General features: G+C 38.0%; 1 long non-coding RNA gene across 1 annotated transcript in view; it reads right to left on the bottom strand.

Moving 5' to 3' along the window:
* The window catches only part of LOC135970828 (uncharacterized), a 62,677-nt gene that overhangs the window by 33,210 nt on the left and 17,214 nt on the right, over nucleotides 1-12,253 (bottom strand). Inside the window, exon 2 of the long non-coding RNA XR_010586679.1 lies at nucleotides 7,814-7,965. This is a non-coding gene — a long non-coding RNA (uncharacterized lncRNA). The remainder of the gene's footprint in view (nucleotides 1-7,813; nucleotides 7,966-12,253) is intronic.

The following is a 12,253-nucleotide window of genomic DNA, read 5'->3' as shown; positions in this document are numbered from 1 at the left end:
AAGATGACAACATTGTTCTCCAAATCAAACATATTTCTCTCTCATGTTCCCCTTCATTCAGGAGGAAAATGACTGATAGATTTCTCTTTTTTCTTTCCATGTTTTCTTAGAAGGAGAAGCAAATTTTGATTACATACACTACTATAGCATTGGATGACACCAGTTGAACACTGATCTGTTTTGCACGTGAAAAGAACATTTGACTGGAAAGTCAGAAAACTTGAGTTCATATTCTGGCTCTAGTAATGACCAACAGTGACCTTGGCCAAACACGATTCTTTTCTCAAACCCTGATGTATTCATTTGTAAAACAGAGTTTTATTGTGTGTACCATCTCTCTTATGACTATGGTGTTTGGAGGATCAAATAAAATTATACATGCAAAAGAGTTCTGCATATCACAATTGCTACAGATGTGTTAAAAATTTAATTTTTTTTCCTGGTAAAATCTTGAGATCTCAGTTACCAGATGGCAGATGTGACAAGGTTAAGAAGGGACCCAGGAGGTCAAATATTCAAATTAAATGCAGCTATATTAACTACATTTTTATTGGATATCTCAAAATTGTGAGTAGATGAGAGTAAAATACCAAGCAGAATATACTTTGGTCTTGTTCTTGTTATACTTTTGACAAAACTAGGTCATGGTTTGCCCCTAGCATGGGATATCATTTAGGAAGCAGAAACAGCCTGGTAAGCATAATGTAATTCAAGGCAGGTAGAGTGGAAGAGTGTTGTTTTCAAGTGTGTGTGGGAAGCAGAAATTGGCAAACCTAAACAAAGCATGAAAGGTGGACAAATTGAAAATGCTGTTTTACTAAAGTTATTCAAGTAACTGGTGAAGCAAGTTTGGTCAGGTAGCCTACAAGCTGTCATAGAGGATTACCGTCTAAAGTGAGCCGGTTTGTTGTACCCGTTTTGATCCTACTAAGTATTAAAATGCCTGGCTTTTTTTAAAAGCAGAGTCTGAATTAAAGGCTTGTGTTCAGCTAGCTTATTTACAAATATGCTCCCAGGGAGTAGGTTTGAGGAACAGGTGGTGTAAACAGGGGAAAAGGAAAAGTCACATAAAGATGTATAATTAAGTTATCCACCCTAAAGGCAACTAGCATTTGCTCCTGTAGGGCCTTCTTCTTCTTCTTCTTTTTTTTTTTTATTATACTTTAAGTTCTAGGGTACATGTGCACAACGTGCATGTTTGTTACATATGTATACATGTGCCATGTTGGTGTGCTGTACCCATTAACTCATCATTTACATTAGGTATATCTCCTAATGCTATCCCTCCCTCCTCCACCCTCCCCACAATAGGACCCGGTGTGTGATGATCCCCTTCCTGTGTCCAAGTGATCTCATTGTTCAATTCCCGCCTATGAGTGAGAACATGCGGTATTTGGTTTTCTGTTCTTGCAATAGTTTGCTGAGAATGATGGTTTCCAGCTGCATCCATGTCCCTACAAAGGACATGAACTCATCCTTTTTATGGCTGCATAGTATTCCATGGTATATATGTGCCACATTTTCTTAATCCAGTCTGTCACTGATGGACATTTGAGTTGATTCCAAGTCTTTGCTATTGTGAATAGTGCCACCATAAACATGCGTGTGCATGTGTCTTTATAGCAGCATGACTTATAATCCTTTGGGTATATACCCAGTAATGGGATGGCTGGGTCATATGGTATTTCTAGTTCTAGATCCTTGAGGAATTGCCACATTGTCTTCCACAATGGTTGAACTAGTTTACAGTCCCACCAACAGTGCAAAAGTGTTCCTATTTCTCCACATCCTCTCCAGCACCTGTTGTTTCCTGACCTTTTAATGATTGCCATTCTAACTGGTGTGAGATGTTATCTCATTGTGGTTTTGATTTGCATTTCTCTGATGGTGAGTGATGATAAGCATTTTTTCATGTGTCTGTTGGCTGTATGAATGTCTTTTGAAAAGTGTCTGTTCATATCCTTTGCCCACTTTTTGATGGGGTTGTTTTTTTTCTTGTAAATTTAACTGAGTTCTTTATAAGTTCTGGATATTAGCCCTTTGTCAGATGAGTAGATTGCAAAAATTTTCTCCCATTCTGTAGGTTGCCTGTTCACTCTGATGGTAGTTTCTTTTGCTGTGCAGAAGCTCTTTAGCTTAATTAGATCCCATTTGTCAATTTTGGCTTTTGTTGCCATTGCTTCTGGTGTTTTAGACATGAAGTCCTTGTCCATGCCTCTGTCCTGAATGGTATTACCTAGGTTTTCTTTTTTTTTTTTTTTTTTTAATATTTCCATGCACCATTTCTTTGCAATATTTAATACACTAAATTGTTGCCCAAAAAGAGAAAAATCCATGAGGAACAAACCATCCAAATTCCAAATAAAAATAAGGCAAATATTATTGATTATTATTATTTTGCCTCAGTTTTTAATTTTGCTTCACAAAGCACTGTTAATTGATTTTTACTTTTGTTTACCTGTTTTGTATTTTGTTTATCATCAACTTTTGCAAATAATTTTTCTTTCAAAAATTGTTCTTCCAAATGGTATTAATCACTGAACATTACAATATGATCCCAAATTCCACACCCCAGGCAAGCTCTCCACCCATTCCACCTCAGCCCTCTAATGAAGGCAAAAAATAAGGTTGGGGATCTTTCTGAGAAATAAATACACGTCATAAAAAGAGCCAAACTCTGTAAAATATTTAAAGAGCTTTAAATATTTTCAGAAGCCAAATATGGTGACCAATGCCTGTGACACAGACCCAGGAGGTCCTGAGAACATGTGCTCAAGATGGTTGGGTTACAGTTTGATTTTATACATTTTAGGGGGTCAAAGGTTACAAGCAGTCATCAAACAGGTATTACCTAGGTTTTCTTCTAGGGTTTTTATGGTTTTAGGTCTAACATTTAAGTCTCTAATCCATCTTGAATTAAGTTTCATATAAGGAGTAAGGAAAGGATCCAGTTTCAGCTTTCTACTTATGGCTAGCCAATTTTCCCAGCACCATTTATTAAATAGGGAATCCTTTTCCCATTTCTAGTTTTTGTCAGATTTGTCAAAGATCAGATGGCTGTAGATGTGTAGTGTTATTTCTGAGGGCTCTGTTCTGTTCCATTGGTCTATATCTCTGTTTTGGTACCAGTACCATGTTGTTTTGGTTACTGTAGCCTTATAGTATAGTTTGAAGTCAGATAGCGTGATGCCTCCAGGCTTGTTCTTTTGGCTTAGGATTGTCTTGGCAATGCGGGGTCTTTTTGGTTCCACATGAACTTTAAAGCAGATTTTTCCAATTCTGTGAAGAAAGTCATTTGTAGCTTAATGGGGATGGCATTGAATCTATAAATTACCTTGGGCAGTATGGCCATTTTCACGATATTGATTCTTCCTATCCATGAGCATGGTATGTTCTTCCATTTGTTTGTGTCCTCTTTTATTTCACTGAGCAGTAGTTTGTAGTTCTCCTTGAAGAGGTCCTTTACATCCCTTGTGATGGATTCCTAGGTATTTTATTCTCTTTGAAGCAATTGTGAATGGAAGTTCATTCCTGATTTGGCTCTCTGTTTGTCTGTTACTGGTGTATAAGAATGCTTGTGAGTTTTGCACATTGATTTTGTATCCTGAGACTTTGCTGAAGTTGCTTATCAGCTTAAGGAGATTGTGGGCTGAGATGATGGGGTTTTCTAAATATACAATCATGTCATCTGCAAACAGGGACAATTTGATTTCTTCTTTTCCTGACTGAATACCCTTGATTTTTTTCTCTTGCCTGATTGCCCTAGCCAGAACTTCCAACACTATGTTGAATAGGAGTGGTGAGAGAGGGCATCCCTGTCTTGCACCAGTTTTCAAAGGGAATGCTTCCAGTTTTTGCCCATTCAGTATGATATTGGCTGTGGGTTTGTCATAAATAGCTCCTATTATTTTGAGATACATTCCATCAATACCAAATTTATTGAGTTTTTAGCATGAAGGGCTGTTGAATTTTGTCAAAGGCCTTTTCTGCATCTATTGAGATAATCATGTGGTTTTTGTCTTTGATTCTGTTTATATGCTGCATTATGTTTATTGACTTGCATATGTTGAACCAGCCTTGCATCCCAGGGATGAAGCCCACTTGATCATGGTGGATAAGCTTTTTGATGTGCTGCTGGATTTGGCTTGCCAGTATTTTATTGAGGATTTTTGCATTGATGTTCATCAGGGATATTGATCTAAAATTTTCTTTTTTTGTTGTGTCTCTGCCAGGCTTTGGTATCAGGATGATGTTGGCCTCATAAAATGAGTTAGGGAGGATTTCCTCTTTTTCTATTGATTGGAATAGTTTCAGAAGGAATGGTACCAGCTCCTCCTTGTACCCCTGGTAGAATTTGGCTGTGAATCAGTCTGGTCCTTGACTTTTTTTGGTTGGTAGGCTATTAATTATTGCCTCAATTTCAAAGCCTGCTATTTGTATACTGAGGGATTCAACTTCTTCCTGGTTTAGTCTTGGGAGAGTGTAAGCATCCAGGAAATTATCTATTTTTTCTAGGTTTTCTCGTTTATTTGCGTGGAGGTGTTTATAGTATTCTCTGATGTTAGTTGGTATTTCTGTGTGGTCGTTGGTGATATCCCCTTTATCATTTTTATTGTATCTATTTGATTCTTCTCTCTTTTCTTCTTTATTAGTCTTGCTAGTGGACTATCAATTTTGTTGATCTTTTAAAAAAACCAACTCCTGGATTCACTGATTTTTTTGGAGGGTTTTTTACGTCTCTATCTCCTTCAGTTCTGCTCTGATCTTAGTTATTTCTTGCCTTCTGCTGGCTTTTGAATGTGTTTGCTGTTGCTTCTCTAGTTCTTTTAATTGTGATGCTAGTGTGTCAATTTTAGATCTTTCCTGCTTTCTCTTGTGGGCATTTAGTGCTATAAATTTCCCTCTACACACTGCTTTATATGTGTCCCAGAGATTCTGGTATGTTTTATGTTTGTTCTCATTGGTTTCAAGGAACACCTTTATTTCTGCCTTCATTTCATTATATACCCAGTAGTCATTCAGGAGCAGGTTGTTCAGTTTCCATGTAGTTGAGTGGTTTTGATTGAGTTTCTTAGTCCTGAGTTCCAGTTTGATTGCACTGTGGTCTGAGAGACAGTTTGTTATAATTTCTGTTCTTGTACATTTGCTGAGGAGTGCTTTACTTCCAACTATGTGGTCAATTTTGGAATAAGTGTGATGTGGTGCTGAGAAGAATGTATATTCTGTTGCTTTGGGGTGGAGAGTTCTGTAGATGTCTATTAGGTCTGCTTGCTGCAGAGTTGAGTTCAATTCCTGGATATCCTTGTTGACTTTCTGTCTCGTTGATCTGTCTAATGTTGACAGTGGGGTGTTAAAGTCTCCCATTATTATTGTATGAGAGTCTAAGTCTCTTTGTAAGTCTCTAAGGACATGCTTTATGAATCTGGTTGCTCCTGTATTGGGTGCATATATATTTAGGATAGTTAGCTCTTCCTGATGAATTGATCCCTTACCATTGTGTAATGGCCTTCTTTGTCTCTTTTGATCTTTGATGTTTTAAAGTTTGTTTTATCAGAGACTAGGATTGCAACCCCTGCTTTTTTTTTGTTTTCCATGCGTGGTAGATCTTCCTCCATCCCTTTATTTTGAGCCTATGTGTGTCTCTGCATGTGAGATGGGTCTCCTGAAAACAGCAAACTGATGGGTCTTGACTCTTTATCCAATTTGCCAGTCTGTGTCATTTAATTGGACCATTTAGTCCATTTTCATTTAAGGTTAATATTGGTATGTGTGAACTTGATCCTGTCATTATGATATTACCTGGTTATTTTGCTCGCTAGCTGATGCAATTTCTTCCTAGCATCAATGGACTTTACATTTTGACATGTTTTTGCAATGGCAGGTACCTGTTGATCCTTTCCATGTTTAGTGCTTCCTTCAGGATCTCTTGTAGGGCAGACCTGGTGGTGACAAAATCTGTAAGCATTTGCTTGTCTGTAAAGGATTTTGTTTCTCCTTCACTTATGAAACTTAGTTTGACTGGATATGAAATTCTGGGTTGAAAATTCTTTTCTTTAAGAATGTTGAATGTTGGCCCCCACTCTCTTCTGGCTTGTAAAGTTTTTGCCGAGAAATCTGCTGTTAAGTCTGATGGGCTTCCCTTTGTGTGTAACCCGATCTTTCTCTCTGGCTGCCCTTAACATTTTTTCCTTCATTTCAACTTTGGTGAATCCGACAATTATGTGTCTTGGAGTTGCTCTTCTCAAGGAGTATCTTTGTGGCGTTCTCTGTATTTCCTGAATTTGAATGTTGGCCTGCCTTACTAGGTTGGGGGAGTTTTCCTGGATAATATCCTGCAAAGTGTTTTCCAACTTGGTTCCATTTTTCCCGTCATTTTCAGGCACACCCATCAGACGTAGATTTGGTCTTTTCACACAATCCCATATTTCTTGGAGGTTTTGTTCATTTCTTTTTACCCTTTTTTTCTCTACACTTCTCTTCTCCCTTCATTTCATTCATTTGGTCTTCAATCGCTGATACTCTTTCTTCTAGATGATCGAGTCAGTTACTGAAGTTTGTGCATTTGTCATGTAGTTCTTTTGTTATGGTTTTCATCTCTATCAGTTCTTTTAAGGACTTCTCTACATTGGTTATTCTAGTTAGCCATTCGTCAAATCTTTTTTCAAGATTTTTAGTTTCTTTGTGCTGGTTACGTAGTTCCTCCTTTAGTTCTGAGAAGTTTGATCAACTGAAGCCTTCTTCTCTCGACTCATCAAAGTCATTCTCCATCCAGCTTTGTTCCAGTGCTGGTGAAGAGCTGCGTTCCTTTGGAGCAGGAGATGTGCTCTTATTTTTTGAATTTCCAGCTTTTCTGTACTGCTTTTTCACCATCTTTGTGGTTTTATCTGCCTTTGGTGTTTGATGATGGTGACGTACTGATGGGGTTTTGGTGTGGGTGTCCTTTTTGTTTGTTAGTTTTCCTTCTATCAATCAGGACCCTCAGCTGTAGGTCTGCTGGAGTTTGCTTGAGGTCCACTCCAGACCCTGTTTGCCTGGGTATCAGCAGCGGAGGCTGCAGAAGGTAGAATATTGCTGAACAGTGAGTGTTGCTGTCTGATTCTTGTTCTGGAAGCTTCGTCTCAGGGTTGTACCCCGCTGTGTGAGGTGTGAGGTGTGAGGTGTTGGTCTGCACCTAGTGATGGATGTCTCCCAGTTAGGTTAATCAGGGGTCAGGGACCCACTTGAGCAGATATTCTGTCCATTCTCAGATCTCTACCTCCATGCTGGGAGATCCACTGCTCTCTTCAAAGCTGTCAGTCAGGGGCATTTACCACTGCTGAGGTTTCTGCTGCTTTTTGTTTAGCTATGCCTTGTCCCCAGAGGAGGAGTCTACAGAGGCAGGCCAGCCTCCTTGAGCTGTGGTGGGCTCCACCCATTTCAAGCTTCTGGTGGCTTTGTTTACCTACTTAAGCCTCAGCAATAGCGGGGACCCCTCCCCCAGCCTCACTGCCACCTGGCAGTTAGATCTCAGACTGCTGTACCAGCAATGAGGGAGGTTCCATGGGCGTGGGACCCTCTGGGCCAGTTGTGGGATATAATCTCCTGGTGTGCCATTTGCTAAGACCCTTGGTAAAGCGCAGTATTAGGGTGGGAGTTACCCGATTTTCCAGGTGTTGTGTGTCTCAATTTCCTTTGACTAGGAAAAGGGATTCCCTTCCCCCTTGTACTTCCCAGGTGAGGGGATGCCTTGCCCTGCTTCAGCTCTCACTGGTCGGGCTGTACCCGCAGTCCAGCGCCAATTGTCTGACACGACCCAGTGAGATGAACCCGGTACCTCAGTTGAAAATGCAGAAATCACCCATCTTCTGTGTCGCTCGCGCTGGGAGCTGGAGGCTGGAGCTGTTCCTATTCGGCCATCTTGGGTGCTCCCTTACTCCTGTAGGGCCTTCTAAGGAGCCGTGTAAAATATTTCTGTGAACCAACTGCCTGTAGGAAAAAAGGAGAAAATTTTTATTCATCATCTCCTGTCGTCCATTGGCTCAGGGTTCTCCATGAGGTAACTCCCCGACACAACTGTATATGCGGAGTGCAGAGAGGTTTTCCACAGTCAAACAAGTGCCTGCATCCAGGAAACAACTGCTATTGGAACAGTACCCAAGCCTAAACCGGTAAAGCTGTACTTACTTGAAGCCAATAAACGCTTATGTGGAAGGTCAGCACAGGTGTGGCAGAAATCCAAGGTGGGACTGGCAGGAGAAATGCCATGCTAAAAGTTGCATTTTAACGTTTCATACAAATGGAAAACTGTCAGGGTAAAGAGACAAGAACAATTTTTATAAGTAAAAAAATTATTAAAAAATAAGCCAAGATGGGGCTGGTTACCACTAATTCTAATTAAAATATATAATGCAGCATATATGCCCTTCCATTTTCTTTGGATGAGTAGGGTCGTTTCATTTTCTGTTTTTATGAAGAGTATAGAAATCCTGGATATTTATTGGCCTACTGAATGAATTAAATCTAACCTAGAGGGAATAGAATCCTCTTCAATTTAATTTGATTTGATATTTTAAAAGATGAGAATGAAAGTTGTCCTTCAATTTCAGAAATAAATGAAATTCATCATTTCATAAAGTGTGAAGTATTTCTTTTATCTGTTGGAGTGTACAAGCAGTTTCCTGAGAAATGAAGCTTATTACTTTCATTGGATAAGGCTTCTTATTTCTCACATCTTGAAATCAGAATTGTAGAGATAAAATAACTCAAATGAATAAAGTAATCATTAAATAATTATAAGGTTTAAATAACTGTAGGAGAAACTATAAGATTCCAACGTGATGCTGCATGCTCATAGGATAAATATATCCAGTGCTTTCTAAATTTTGTGTATTGGATACATACTCATTAAAAACCTCAAGGATTTTATTTCTAAACTGTTTCTGTGTCAAATTGCTACTTCTGCTACTTGCCTTTCAAACCTCACAGCAATAACCAATTTTATTTTTTATATTAAAGCTAATCTTGGGCTTCATATCATGAAGTTCCCACACAGCAAAAATGTCTCTTGCTGTTGATTTCTGTGATCATACCGTTTACTCCGGCTTCTTCTAAGTGTGTGTGTGTGTGTGTGTGTGTGTGTGTGTGTGTGTATTTTGCAAATTTACTTATCTAAGGTCTCAACTCTATAACTACCTCATTCCATAGATACACACTCTTACTACAGATGCCTCTTCTAGTCCTCCTTGTACTCATTTTTGCCAATCACCAAGAATTTCTCTGTTTTAATAGGTCATGAAATTTTTAGAAATTTATGAGAGTATTTAATATGGAAATGTTTTTTCTTAGACATTCCACAGTTTTTGTTCAACTTGTTTTTACTCCATTCAAGAAATTACCTCTTCAAGAGCACAAAATAAAAGTCTATCTTTGTGAAAGTGTTTGTTTACTTTGTTTGTGGGGAAGGTGAAAAGAAGTAATGCAAAATGTCAAGCACTATTAGTGGTGCTAAAAATATAGAATGCTAAATGAAGTAATCATATTAATTTTAACTTCAGAAGAAATTATTTGTATTTCAAACAAGCATGATATTCACCAATTGTCATCTACACCTAAGACAGAGGAAATAAATAATAATTACCATTTAGTAGGTACTGTGATCATTACATTCATAAACCCACCACAGCCTACTAAGGCAGGTAAGTACTTCAGTGGTAAAAATGAAAACTCAGAGAGATTATTGGACTTGTTCAAGACTATATTACCTATCTATCATATTTAGAATAAAATTCAAATTCCTTTCATGTCCCTACTGGTTTCATCCTAGCATACACAGGAAATCTGTTCTTTTATTTATGTATTTTATACCTTGGTAAAAAATAATGCAAGAAGCATCACATAAACTAAATTCATAATTTAAAGGCTTCTTATGAAAAGAATTTCTAGGACCAGATGGCTTTATCCATGACTTCTATAAAACATTTGAGGAGAAACAATACCAGTATTACCCAATCACCCTTCAGATAACAGATGAAAGGTGAAAGAGGATTATCATTTTCCAACTCATTTTGTGAAATCCAAATGTTTCATTTCTTCCTGGCAAAGTATTTATATATATATAGCAAGAGTCATGCAGAATGATGGTTCCTAAGAGACTAAAATGGAGGAAAGCATTCAAAATCCCATTAAAAATAGAATAGATATATTGTGGTACATCCAGACAGTAAAATGCAATGAGAATGAGCAAACTGCAGCCACATCCATCAACATCTATTTCTGCATCAAAAATAACGTTGAGAAGTTAAAGTCAGCTAAACATACTGTCTCCAATTCCATCCAGGTTGCTGCAAATGCCATTATTTTGTTCCTTTTCATGGCTGAGTAGTATTCCATGGTATGTAGTTTCTTTATCCACCCACTGATTGATGGACATATGGGCTGGTTCCATAATTTTGCAATTGAAAATTGTGCTGCTATAAACATATGTGTGCAACTATCTTCTTAGTATAATGACTTCTTTTCCTCCGGGTAGATATGCAGTGGTGGGACTGCTGGATCAAATGATAGTTGTACTTTCAGTTCTTTAAGGAATATCCACACTGTATTCCATAGTTGTACTAGTTTACTTTTCCACCAACAGTGTAAAAGTGTTCCCTTTTCACTGCAATCCCATCACAGTTATTATTTTTTGATTTTTTGATTATGGCCATTCTTGCAGGAGTAAGGCGGTATCACATTGTGGTTTGGATTTGCATTTCCCTGATCATTAGTGACGTTGAACTTTTTTTTTTTTCATATGTTTATTGGCTATTTGTATATCCTCTTTTGAGAATTGTCTAGTCATGCCTTTATCCCATTTTTGGGTAGGATTTTTTTTTTTCTTTTTAATTTGTTTGAAATCTGGTAATGTGATGCCTCTAGATTTGTCCTTTTTGCTTAGTCATGCTTTGGCTATGCAAGCTCTTTTTTGATTCCATATGAATTTTAGGATTGTCATTTCTAGTTCTGTGAAGAATGACTATGGTATTTTGATGGGAATTGCAGTGCAATTGTAGATTGCTTTTGGCCGTTTGGTCATTTTCACAATATTGATTCTATCCATCCATGAACATGGAATGTGTTTTCATTTGTTTGTGTCTTCTATGATTTCTTTAAGCAGTGTCTTGTAGTTTTCCCTGTATAGATCTTCTACCTTGTGGTTAGGTATATTCCTAAATGTTTTATTTATTTATTTATTTTGCGGCTGTCATAAAAGGGATAGAGTTCATGATCTGATTCGCAGCTTGGTCGCTATTGGTGTATGGCAGAGCTACTGATTTGTATACATTAATTTTGTATTCTGAAACTTTTATGAATTCATTTATCAGTTCTAGTAGCTTTTTGGAGGAGTCTTTAGGGTTTTCTAGGTATACGATCATATCATCATGAAACAGTAACAGTTTGACTTCCTCTTTATCAATTTGGATGCCTTCCATTTCTTTCTCTTGTCTGGTTTTTCTGGCTGGGAATTCCAGGACTATGTTGAATAGAGGTGTTGAGGGTGGGCATCCTTGTATTGTTCCAGTTCTCAGAGGGAATGCTTTCAACTGCTGCCTTTTCAGTATTATGGTGGCTGTGGATTGTCATAGATGGCTTTTATTACATTAAGGCCTGTCTCTTGTATGCTGACTTTGCTGAGCGTTTAATCATAAAGGAATGCCAGATTTTGGTAAATGCTTTTTCTGCATCTATTGAAATTATCCTGTGATTTTTGTTTTTAATTCTGTTTATGTGGTGTATCACATTTATTGACTTGCATATATTAAACCATCCCTGCATCCCTAGCATGAGACCCACTTGGTCATGGTGGATTATCTCTTTGATATGCTGTTGGATTCAGTTAGCTAGTATTTTGTTAAGGATTTTCGCATCTATATTCATCAGGGATATTGGTTTATAGTTTTCTTTTTTTTTAAATTTATTTATTATTATTATACTTTAAGTTGTAGGGTACATGTGCATAACGTGCAGGTTTGTTACATATGTATACTTGTGCCATGTTGGTGTGCTGCACCCATCAACTCGTCATTTACATCAGGTATAACTCCCAGTGCAATCCCTCCCCCCTCCCCCCTCCCCATGATAGGCCCCGGTGTGTGATGTTCCCCTTCCCGAGTCCAAGTGATCTCATTGTTCAGTTCCCACCTATGAGTGAGAACATGCGGTGTTTGGTTTTCTGTTCTTGTGATAGTTTGCTAAGAATGATGGTATCCAGCTGCATCAATGTCCCTACAAAGGA

Source organism: Macaca fascicularis, chromosome 5, assembly GCF_037993035.2.
Source record: "Macaca fascicularis isolate 582-1 chromosome 5, T2T-MFA8v1.1".
Lineage (NCBI taxonomy): Eukaryota > Metazoa > Chordata > Mammalia > Primates > Cercopithecidae > Macaca > Macaca fascicularis.
Note: the sequence above shows the minus strand (reverse complement) of the source record. Positions and strands in the feature narration are given on the sequence as shown.